Source organism: Coffea arabica, chromosome 5e, assembly GCF_036785885.1.
Source record: "Coffea arabica cultivar ET-39 chromosome 5e, Coffea Arabica ET-39 HiFi, whole genome shotgun sequence".
NCBI lineage: Eukaryota > Viridiplantae > Streptophyta > Magnoliopsida > Gentianales > Rubiaceae > Coffea > Coffea arabica.
The window spans coordinates 10,209,818-10,222,521 of NC_092318.1; the positions used below are offsets into that span (position 1 = coordinate 10,209,818).

General features: G+C 35.4%; 1 pseudogene; it reads left to right on the forward strand.

The window, feature by feature from the left end:
* The first annotated feature begins 9,823 nt into the window (after nt 1–9,823).
* The window catches only part of LOC113743924 (anthocyanidin 3-O-glucosyltransferase 2-like), a 185,357-nt pseudogene continuing 182,476 nt past the window's right edge, over nt 9,824–12,704 (forward strand).

Sequence of the window (12,704 nt, forward strand, 5' to 3'; positions counted from 1 at the left end):
CTATTTGAGTTCTTGTGTTTACCTGTCTTACTTTATAGCGAGCATGTGTATCTGGTTTGTATAACGTGAAATACCTGATTTTTCTGCTACATGTTTGGTACCTCATTGGGCGTAAGCTCACCCCCTCCTCGTTATCTTTGTTTTCCTTACAGGAACCTCTTTTGGAAATCATGATTTTGAGAAGCGAGTTGAGCTAGTTAGAAAATCTTTTGTTCTTTTGTATAGCTCCTCGAGAATGAGCAAACTCTAAATGTATTTCGTTTCACTGGTTCCATTTGAATTGTAAACCTAGCGACATGTATATATGAAAGCGTTTTCCCCATGTTTAAGCTTGGCGGTCTTCAATCGTTCATTTCTTTTGGGTCCTATCTCGCGTAATATCGGATTTGTGTGTTTCGACTCCGTAGTCCTGGCGAGAGCTGGGCAGGCGGTCTGCTGAACCCTTTGGTTCGCTTTAGGGTGAGGTGGGGCTGTCACAGGTGGTATCAGAGCCTACTTCGCGTGGTCTCTGCGCGGAGTGAGTCTGGACTAAGTGGTGAATAGGTATGAAGGATTAAGTGCTCGTTCGAGCCTAAGCTCTGAATTGTGAATGTTATAGGCCTTAACTTTTCTTGTGGTATCTGAGGATCATAGATCGGTACGTCTGGTGGAAATTTCGATTGTAGATGGTTTACTCTTGGGACTGGCCAGCCCGAGAGGTGAATTGTCTTATTTCGAATTCTTGTGCCTGAGTACTCCAGTGTTGAGGCGGTGTTACGTATGTGAGATTTGCATTTTGGGAACATGAATAGGCTTTGTTCGACTAGAATGAGTACAAGAGGTTAATGGATATTTCATTTGGATAATAGGTGATGTGAGAGACCGGACGGGGTTATTTTAGCAAGGTTTGGGACGATATATCCCTTTTCTTTTGATTCGCTCGTATATTGTTACTACATGCCGTCGGTTGTATAATTGTGTATATGAATAATTGCCTGATTTGATACGTATTTGTATGTTTGATCATTTGTTTTCTTGATATGTGGAGTGTTATGTGCATATATGTTTATTTGTGTAATTGGTGGCCTCAATTTTAGATACTTTAGTCAATTTCCTGTTGCTATGTTTATTTACTAAAGTATCTTTGGGGGGAAAAGAAAAGAAAAGAGAGGAAAAACAAAAATATGTATATATATATATATAATATCTAGCACATGGAAAGAAGACGGAGTCACGAACGTGGTCGTGGCCGTGGAACTAAGCGAGGCCAAGAACCAAGAGAAGAAAAGGGAAACAATAGTTGGACAAGGACCGAGAATGCCATTTGTACTTAGGAATGTAATTGACCCATTGTTTTGCCCGACAGGCTAGCATCTGAGTTCCAGCAACTCCGTACGATGACACATTGGGTTGATACGTATCAAGAAATCGCGGTTCTCGGAGACGAAATAGAGGTTCAAAGGAGGCTAACCGAGTACTGGGAAGGGCGATGGAAGCAAGAGTATTCGGAGAAACTTGAGCTCTTGCACCAAAACATGGAGCTAAAGAGGAAATACAAAGAGATTTCCAAGGAGACAGTAGCAATGGCACAAAGCAATACTTTTATGGGGATTCCTGAGGAAGCTCAAAAGACAGGAATTGCAAGGCCACAACTGAAGATCTTCCATGCAAAGAAAAAGGGTAAAGCTGGAAGGCCATTTGCTAAGAGGGGTCGTGGAGCGGGTGGTGTGACAAATTGTAGTTATTGTAGGAAATCCAATCATATTGAAGTAGATTTTTGGATAAAGGGGAAGAGATGTCTGTGTTGTGGGAGCGCCGGGCATCTGATTGCTAATTGCCCGGGTTTAGTGCCCAAAAAGAAGGGAACCCAGCAGCCAACCAAGACCGACCCTGGACCGTCAAGTGGAGAAGGGACTGGAATGAAGAATCTCGTTTCTTCTGACTCTGACGACGACGAAGGTACATGCCATTGGTTACTTTAAATTTGGAAGGTAAAATTTCGAGGGCGAAATTCTTTTAAGGGGGAGAGAGTGTGAGAACCCGTAATTTGCATTTTCTAGGTTTTCGTATTTTTCATGGCTTGTTTTCTGCATTTTCGTGATTAGCAAAAATTCTAGATATAGTTAAGGAGCAGATCTAGTGTTTAGATGATTTTTCTAGTATCGTATAGGTTTTGAGAAATTAAGAGCGTATACTGGACGTGGGACCCACTGGTGCGAAAAGTTCGGAAAAATTCGGTCAACTAGGTTAAGTTTCGAATACTGGGTTTAATTTACCGGGTGTTATGAGATATTTGGAGGTGGCCAAGTGGATAGGTGTGAGAGAGACAAAAGTTAGGCAAACAATTAATGCAAGTGACATGGGTCACTTAGAGATTAAATCCTACTTTTGACTTACTATTCATGCTTTTACCATTTTACCAAAATAACTCAAAATTTAACCCCTGTCTTACTTTATAGCGAGCATGTGTATCTGGTTTGTATAACGTGAAATACCTGATTTTTCTGCTACATGTTTGGTACCTCATTGGGCGTAAGCTCACCCCCTCCTCGTTATCTTTGTTTTCCTTACAGGAACCTCTTTTGAAAATCATGATTTTGAGAAGCGAGTTGAGCTAGTTAGAAAATCTTTTGTTCTTTTGTATAGCTCCTCGAGAATGAGCAAACTCTAAATGTATTTCGTTTCACTGGTTCCATTTGAATTGTAAACCTAGCGACATGCATATATGAAAGCGTTTTCCCCATGTTTAAGCTTGGCGGTCTTCAATCGTTCATTTCTTTTGGGTCCTATCTCGCGTAATATCGGATTTGTGTGTTTCGACTCCGTAGTCCTGGCGAGAGTTGGGCAGGCGGTCCGCTGAACCCTTTGGTTCGCTTTAGGGTGAGGTGGGGCTGTCACACCTTCCATACACTAAATTCTTTAGCTGGTAATCTGGGTTTGTCGGCTTCATGTTCAACGTCATTGTGCCACATTACTATCAACTAGCTAGTTCAAGACTTTTAGGGGGGAAAGGGGTGGGAAGGACAAATTAGTATCTAAATCTCCACATTCAGAAAAAAGTTGTAATATTACCTCCATGCAAGATTGTTTTTGTGGGCAACTTGAGCAGCAAAATTTCTGCCATCACATATTTTATAAACCATTAGCTCATGTTTGTTAGGAAATTAGATTAATTTCTTTTAGGCAGGTTTCTTATTTTGTGTAGAAGTAACTAATTTCCTAATTGGTTTTAGTTACTTGAAGTAGTAGCCAAGGAATTTTCTATTTTATTTAGAATTAAAAGTTATTTCCTATTCTATACAAGTCTAAAAATTAGAATTGGTTTCCTATTATTATTTGGATTTTTGACCAGGTAATGTTCCCTATAAATAGGTGAGTTGTCATACTATACAAGGGACACAAAAAAAAGAGCACACAAGAGGCGACATGTAGTCTTATACATGGATGGTGAGAAAGGATTCTTAAGAGATGAGAAATGGTATACAAAAATTGAGTTTAGGTGCAAGTTGTATTTTTGTATAAAATTTTCCTCTCATAATAAAGAATGGATTTCTCTCTGTGATCGTAGATTCAATGGTGAAGTTAAACCACGTTAAATATTGTGTGTTGTTTATCTTTCATACTTATGGCTTGTTTGCCATTAAATTATTATATACTTGATATCTCAATAGTTGTGTGTTCCGTGTTTGAATCCTAACAAGTGATATCAGAGATTGGTTGCTAGACTGGACTGCTCACGTGCAATAGAGCAAGGTTCATAGTTGGATCCTGGTTAACTATTGAAATCAAGTGAGTTGGTAGCTATGATCAATTGAACAATTTAATGGGTGGTATCCTCTTTTCAATGATTTGGCAAAAAGTATTGATGGTGAAAGATGAGAAGCCGAAAAGCATGAAAACACTTGACGGTGAATTTAAGGAGGTGAATCAAGGGTCAAGAAAAAGGTGGAATCTAATGTTAATTTTTGGCCGTGAATCAGTGGAGACTTTCTCACACCTCCAATGGTTGATATTTCATCCCAGTGACTTTTATATTTTGGTTATGTTCTTTGGATGGTATGGCATGTGTCCATGGTATGGCATGTGTCCCAAAGAAATAAAGAGATCTAATTTTCATGCGCCAGAAGACTCTGACAGTTACAAGTTTTTCGTTTTATGTGGAATTTTGAAAATCACACGTGGCCAGACAGTCCTGAGGATGGGAAGAAATATGGTGATTTTACCACTTGATTGCCTCAATGATTAGGGTTAGAACTCACAGAAGGAGATCTCAAGTTGCAAGTGGTGGTGAGAAAAAATCTTACAAAGGGAGATGGTGAATTGAGGCACCTTCTCACGAGTCAACTGGAGGTTGGATTCAGGGTAACTATATATGTTCATTTATCGATTGAATCAATTTGATATCAGAACTATATTGATTCGGGTGTGTAGTTCGGTACCATATTATTTGATAATTGAAGGCAAATGGTTGCTAAAAATTTTTTTTGCCAAAGTGGAGATTTCTTAGAAAATTGGTTTAATTTCTTTTAAGCAGGTTTCTTGTTTTATGTGGAAGTAATTAGTTTTAGTTACTTGAAGTAGTAGTCAAGGAATTTCCTATATTGTTTAAGAGTAGAAGTTATTTCCTATTATGTACAAGTCTAGAAATTAGAATTGGTTTCTTGTTACTATTTAGGTTTTTGATCAGACAATGTTCCCTATAAATATATGAGTTGCCATACTACACAAGAGATACAAAAACAAAAAGGACACACAAGAGGCGATATGTAGTGTTATACATGGGAGATAAGAGATAGTATATAAGAGTTGGACTTGGGTTCAAGTTATATTCTTGTATAGGATTTTCCTCTCATAATAAAGAACGGGTTTCTCCCTGTGGACGTAGACTCAATGGTGGAGCCGAACCATATTAAATATTGTGTGTCGTTTATCTGTCATACTTGTGATTTGTTTATTATTAAATTGTTATGCAATTGATATGTCAATAGTTGTGTATTTCGCGCTTGCATCTTAACAATGTTGAAAGTAAAAACTAGGATTTCAACTGAAGATAACGCATTTTGATCTAAACTCCCCCCCCCCAAAAAAAAAGGAACCAAAAATTGAATGTCCACAACTTACCTTCTGATTAGCCTATGAGCTAAACTTACCTTCTAATTAGCCTATGAGCTAAATAAATAAGATTACTCTTCTCATAAACACAATCAATTCTTCTCACAAACACCTTTTGATTAGCCTCATTTGCTTCTTTTTATGAGTAGCATCTGGCTAAGTGACACACATAGGGGTTAATTAGGATTTCTGCTTTTATGTTGGCAAAATTCGCCAGAGGAAAGAATTTAAGCAAACAAACGAAAACCATGAGAACTTGGGAAGAATCATATTAGACAACTAAAGGAAACATACCACTAATTATAATTACTTTGGAATGACTATAATTTAAGAGGGGAAGGAGAAAGATACCATCGAGATTCAAAAATAAGTGAGTAACAATAATAACAGTCCATATGTCAATTAGAACTTTAAATTTTTCTCATGCGGTACAGACATCAATCGTAGCATACAAAATTCTCTTTGACATTTAACCAAACATCTTATATGCATTCCCAAATTAACCATATTTAATACAAACGCCTACACATTGCAAAGTTTCACAGAAAGGGTCTAAGTTATTTCCTAGATGGTTCATATGGCTACAAAGCTTACCGCCCAAATGAATTGATTGATAAGCACCAAAAACTAAAAACAAGCAGACAATCAAAATACAATTTGTAGATTCATACTTATTCACTCAACCTATTATTTTGCCGGCAGACAATCAAAACTACAATCACAGCCGATATTTCCAGCACCAATGTTGCAATAAAATCTTCAAATTCTCAGCCCTAATTTTGCAAGATAATCTTGAAAATTTAGGGGTGCAAACGAGTCGCGTTTCGACCTAATCAAACCGAGGCTTAATATAATTTTATGAAATTCAAACTCAAGCTAGAGCTCAACGAGGTCAAAATTCGAACTTGAGATTAAAAAATAAATAAATAAATAAATAAATATTTTATTTTTCAAAAATAAATAAAATAATAATTTTTCTTAACAAATAATAAAATATTAGGGATATATATGTAATTTTACTATTAAAATAATATATATATAAATATAATCGAGCTCGAACCGGCTTATAAGCTAACGAGTTTAGTTTTTTTGAATTTGAATTCAGCTTGATCAACTCGAGCTTGACTAGAGCTCGAGTTGAGCTAGATCGGATTTGAGCCACTTGCGATCGGCTCGCGAGCAACTCGATTCATTTGCAACTCTATGACAAATGAATCAAATATGAGATAAATAAATTAGAGCAATATAATCAAACGATTTTCAAGAAAACATAATGGTCTAATCTCTTGGCTGCTATTTTTCATCTACTCTTTTGTCGACTACCACCACTGCTAAACCCTAGTAAACAACTCAACCCTTTTTGTTAGGTTTGCATGCCGCAACACACAAAATTGATCGATGAGGAGAGAGGGAAAGTGTGGACTAAAGAGGAAAATTTTGCCAGGGAAAAAATTTGTTCAATTGTGATAAGAGAAAATGTGGACCAAAGAGGAAAATTTTGCCAGATAAATGATTTATTCAATCGTATCGTGAGAAGAGAATGAGATGAAGATAGGTGATAACCCAAAAATAGGTGATTTTTTAAACTTAAAAATGCAAATTTTTTACTTTTAGTATTAGTAAGTTTAATTTAAAAAATAACCTCTGTCAAATTATAAGTAAATTACATTACTCAAAGTGTAAATTTCTAGTTATGACTAAAATTTACTATTTCAAACATATACTTACTATTTTTAATTAAAAAATTATTAATGTTAATATTAATTATTCTAATACAATATTTAAAAAGATGCTAAAAAACTTATTTGTCTATAAAGTTAATAGAAACCTATAATTGTAGGTTATCCTAATATTGTTATCATAATTATAGGCATTGCAGCATTGTCCATGACGCTTGTTTGAATTTTATGGATACCTATCCTAAATTGCAGGTCGGGTCATCCACGTATTAGTATACAAAAAATCTCAAAATGTACTCATATCTAAACGTACTCTTTCATCTTTTAAGTGGTAACTTTACATTCCTAATAAAATCAAATCAATAAAATTTGATTTTAAGTTAGATTTTCGATCACTTTCTACCCAAATCCATCATGTGATTCACATATGATCATTTTTCTAAGGGCAAAAAAATTAGATTCCATTTGTAGCTAAACAAATAATTCGGTCCATGTTCATTTTATCCCTACAAAAGTAATTAGATTTGACCCAAAACTATATTCATTATTTTTTTCTAAAAAAAGTGAGATATGACCAAATCTATATTAATTTTCATCACTAAAAAAGTGGGATCTAAAATTTTTGTTTATAAAAATGGTTGCATGTGGGTCACGTGATGATTTCAAAAAAAGTGATTAAAAACTTAGATTGGGATTAAACACTGCTAACTTGAATTTGGATGGGGTGAAAAGTTAATATCTTATACTTGAAAGATGAAAAAATTCATTTAGCAAACTGTGACGAACGTTTTGAACAAATTTTCCAATTTTTAATGATTATTCACAATTATTCTTTGCAATGAAAAACATATTTTGATATCTCATTAATTCAACATTTGACTTCACTAAGTTATGTTCCAATTAAGAATATTTTTCAAATATTTATATGTTTTGCATCATAAACACTTATTCTGACCATCATTTTACATTTTGAAGCTTTCAACTATATTTTTGTTTCACATGTATCAAATAAAAATAAACTTTTATGATGTCATTCCAAATAGTTTTTTCAAAGAATCTCCTATACAAACGCATGGATTATGATTATGATTTGATTAGAATTCTACATTGCTTTGAACTACAACAATTTTAACGCAAGGAAATAGTACAAGGTTGTTTGATAGAAGAATTTATTTGAGAGAAGAAGCAGCACAGTTGTTGAAGTACCAAAGATCTATGACAATTAAATGTGTAACATAGAAGGGAGAAAATATACAATAGATTTATGATTTGAATACGTTTAATCTTTTATAATCTAAATTTAGTTGAGATGTTTCACAAAATTAAAGTTTAGAAAGTACAAGTAGATAAAATTTTTTATTATTTCAAGTGATTAGCATTTTTTTTTTTACAATGTGAAATTTCATTGCTCGCATATATATTATATATTTTCATTTAGGGGTATTCCAACCTTTCGCCCCAACTAATTCCTTAAAGTTTTGTAGAGTCTTGCTCCAAGAATACACAGCAAGGCAGCAAGGTTGATCACGGGATTTGCTGATAACTATCATACTACGAAACCAGTCGGACTACCCGTGGGGCCCATGAATTTGACATTATATCCATTGTTCTTTTTTTTTTTGTGCGATGGAGGGCCATAGACCCCTTAAAGGTTCACTGATCCAGAAGTCACAATTTCCTGAACACCCGTGATTAGGAAACTTGCTCGAATCTTAAGCGTGTTAGCTACTGGTTTTCAGTTCTCAATCCTTCATCTCTCTCTCTCTCAAGGTTTTGAATATTCGTTGAATAAAAATAAATAAATAATTAAATAAATAAATAAACAATATTATTCAGTTATTTCTGTATTGGAGTTTTATTGCTGATCTATTCACTCAAGTATTGGTTCTTTTAAGTATTTTGATTAGTTTGATTCTATATACTAGCAGCCAGTGTCTTGAATGCCCTTTTTAGTTTCTTTGTTTCTTTTTACACTTGTACTATTAATTTTGTTTCCATAGCAAATGTAGGATTAGTCGTGAGATCGAAGCTTGACTACTTGATTAGCAATAATATTAGTTGCATGTCTTATAAGATATTAGCTACTCAGTTAATTTTTCACCAAGGGAATCCATTAAGCAATTTTGAAGAAGCAGAGTATATTCATGTCCGTAAACCAAAGCTTTTTATTTTCCGTAATTTTCTTTTAGCCAGGAATTTAAGAAATCATAGTTAGTGTAAAGAGAACCTGATACTGGTTGCATGGTGCAATTTAGTTTGAAGGAAGGGTTTTTCTTATAGTTGCTGAAAACTTGTCTTAATTACATTTTACCTCTTATGGTTTAGCGTTTTCTACAAAACCTTTCTATATTTTAAAGTTATACAAAACCCTTTCACTATTTGGACTAAAGTGTCAAGGTGACAGAAATAGTCTTCTGTAATGAAACTAACTGAAATGTCAATTACTCTTACTTAGAAACTAAAATAATTAAAGTATCCAAGATATATAAATATAATATGCATAACATTTTAGTCCCTTATGATTTAATGATTTACTATATAACTCCCTTATAGTTTTTAAGATCTATACATAAACCTCCTATAGTTAACAGATAATTTTCATCTTAACATATGAGCACTTTCCACATTTTAATTGACTCCATTATGAAATGCAAATTTCATCAATTTGATACTTCAATTCAAATTATTAGGAGATTATGTATAATTTTTAAAATTATAAGAGAATTATGTGAAAAAACTCTAAAGTACAGCAGGATACCTACTTTCAGGTGTCAACGTGGATATAGGCTTGCGCAATTGCAGGATTACCGGTTGAAGTTAAATGATGGCCCAAATCAGACAATGACCAAAGGTCCTTCAAACTTTTTTTTAATTATTTTTTAAGAAAAAAGGAGAAATCTTGAAACTTGTAGCATGACAAGTTGACCATAGAAGTAGATAAGACTTGAATATGTGAGCAGTGACTTCACCTGCACTTGACGGGTCCAGAACGTTCATCTCTTATTCAAAAGACTAGAATCTGCACACATTCATTTGAATACGATGAAGACTTGCAGTAAACAGGACAAAATGCACACAACCACGCACTTCTATTAAAAGCTCGGTAGACATTAGAAAGCCTAACTTTCCAATTTCATCTTCAATCGAGTGATTGAAGCAAATACATAACCAGAAGATCAACGAAATGAAGAAAGCAGAGCTGGTTTTCATTCCTTCACCAGGGATGGGTCACCTGGTATCAACTGTTGAACTAGCAAAGCTTCTTATTGATCGTGGTGAACAATTATTGATCACGGTTCTGATTATGAAGCTGCCTTTTGATAAAAAGGTGAGTAGCTACACAAGTATGCTGTCAGAGTCTTCAGATTCACGCATAAGGTTTCTTGATCTCAAACCAGAAGAGTCTTCTTCGCAATCGACATTTTCTAGTACGTTTCTGTATCATTTTATCGACAACCACAAAAGTAGTGTAAGGGATATTCTTGCAGAAATGTCTAATTTTGCCTCGTCTGATCTCGCTGGAGTTGTCATTGACATGTTTTGCACCTCCATGATTGATGTAGCCAATGAATTTGGGGTTCCCTCGTATATATTCTATACATCTGGTGCTGCAATGCTTGGCCTTGTATTGCATATACAGAGTCTGAGAGATGATTTTAATGAAGATGTGACTAATTACAAGAATTCAGATGTTGAGTTGGCTATTCGAACTTATATTAATCCTGTTCCGGCTAAAGTTCTACCTTCGGTAATCCTTGACAAGGATGCAGGTTGCGACATGTTTCTCAACCAAGCCAAAAGATACAAGGAGACCAACCAAGCACTGGCGGATTTAAGGTAGGGGCACTGGGGGCACGGGCCCCACTGCTCCCCTTAAATTCCTACAATATGCATAGAATTTTGGGTAAATTCTGTAGTGTATTCAGCATATCCAACACAGGTGTGGAAAGTAAAGAATATGGCAACGAAGGCGCCACGTTGCAACCTGACAAGTAGGGACGATGAAGGGAATATTTGTAAGAAAGCAAGTGGTGACCGATAACGGCGGTTTGGAAATGTTGCGTTTGCAGTTGCTGGAAATGTATTGGGGTGTCACAGAATTAACATAAATGTAGTGGCCTTAGGAATAAAACATGGAAGAGGAAGCGTAAACAGTAGTACTAAACAAAGGGGATAATTTCACAAACCTCCCCTGAGGTTTCTGACACTTGCACTGAGACTATGACCGCATTTTAAAAATTTCACCCAGCTACCTTGGCAGAGTGTTGGGGTCCATTGCTCACGCTGCAGAGCGCTGAAATGACCTATTTGTCCTCAGCGGATGGTTTAGATGATTGACGTTAATTAAATAGACAAAAGCATCAGGAGGTTGGTAATTACATTTAACTAGAATAATCGAAATTTAATGTCTAATGAAGGTGATTAAAAAACCAATTCTCCTAGGCAAAACATACTACAAAGTCTGCCATTTTTCCCATAAAGAGCTGGTATGTTATGGGCTATTTTTTTTTAACAGTCACATATTTAAATTACGTCAAATACAAAACTTGCTAGTTTTCCTTCGTGCGGTATTTAACCAATGTTTCTCATAAAAAGCCCGTACGAAACATACTATGCCAGTTTCCCATAAAGAGCTGGTATGTTATGGGCAATTTTTCTATTTTTTTTAAACTTTCACATATTTAATTTCTGTTAAATACAAAACATACTAGTTTTCCTTTGGGCGGTATTTAACCAATTTTTCTCATAAAGAGCTGTTATGTTTCCCATAAAGAGCTGGTACAAAACATACTACAAAACCTGCCAATTTTCCATAAACAACTGGTATGTTATGGGCAATTTCTCTTCTTTTTTTAACTTTCACATATTTATTTTTCGTTAAATACCAAACATACTAGTTTTCCTTTGGGCGCTATTTAACCAATTTTTCTCATAAAGAGCTGGAATATTTCCCATAAAGAACTGGTACAAAACATAGTTTTGCTAGTTTCCCATAAAGAGCTGGTATGTTATGGGCAATTTCTCCTCTTTTTTTTTAACTTTCACATATTTATTTTTCATTAAATACCAAACATATTAGTTTTCCTTTGGGCACTATTTAACCAATTGTTCTCATAAAGAGCTGGTATGTTTGTGACGACCCCACTTCCCCCTAAGGCGAACCAGAGGGTTGGCGGGCCGCCTGCCTAGCTCTCGCCAGGACTCACGCAGGCACACTAACCCAAATCCTTCCGAAGATTAACCCAAGCTAGCACAATAGCGATTCTTCCAAAATAAAACAATTGCTAACACCACATTAACTTCAAAGATAACAGCATCCGAAGTTAGCCAATCGGCGACTCCTAAACACCTCACGCGTTACATTCAAGAGAAAAAGTCTACAGTTTCCAAAGCATATAAATTCATACAGACCGAATATAAACACATACAAGCCAAATGTCATAATCAGGTTTTACACTTTTCCAGCCTCAAGTGGCAATCCAAAATAAAAAGTACATTATCCAAGTTAACGCATTACAGCCCACAAAAGTAGTCATAGTATTCAAGTACACCCCAAAAGAGAAACATGAGTAAGTTTCAAAGCTTTCAATTTCCAGAACCTGTAAGGAAAACAAATAAACGTGGGGTGAGCTAAAGCTCAATGGTGCCCCAAAATCATGCAATCACTTGAAACAATTAACACGTATTGATTCGACTGAAGTAAATAAATAGGGAAGCTATAATATTCGAGTATACCTTAGACTGGTCGAGGGATTCACCCAACGACATTACGTCCAACACTTATATTTATAGACTGGTCGAGGGATTCACCCAACGACATTACGTCCAGCACTTGATTGTTATAGACTGATCGAGGGATTCACCCAACGACTTTACGTCCAACACTTGATCGTTATAGACTGATCGAGGGATTCACCCAACGACTTTACGTCC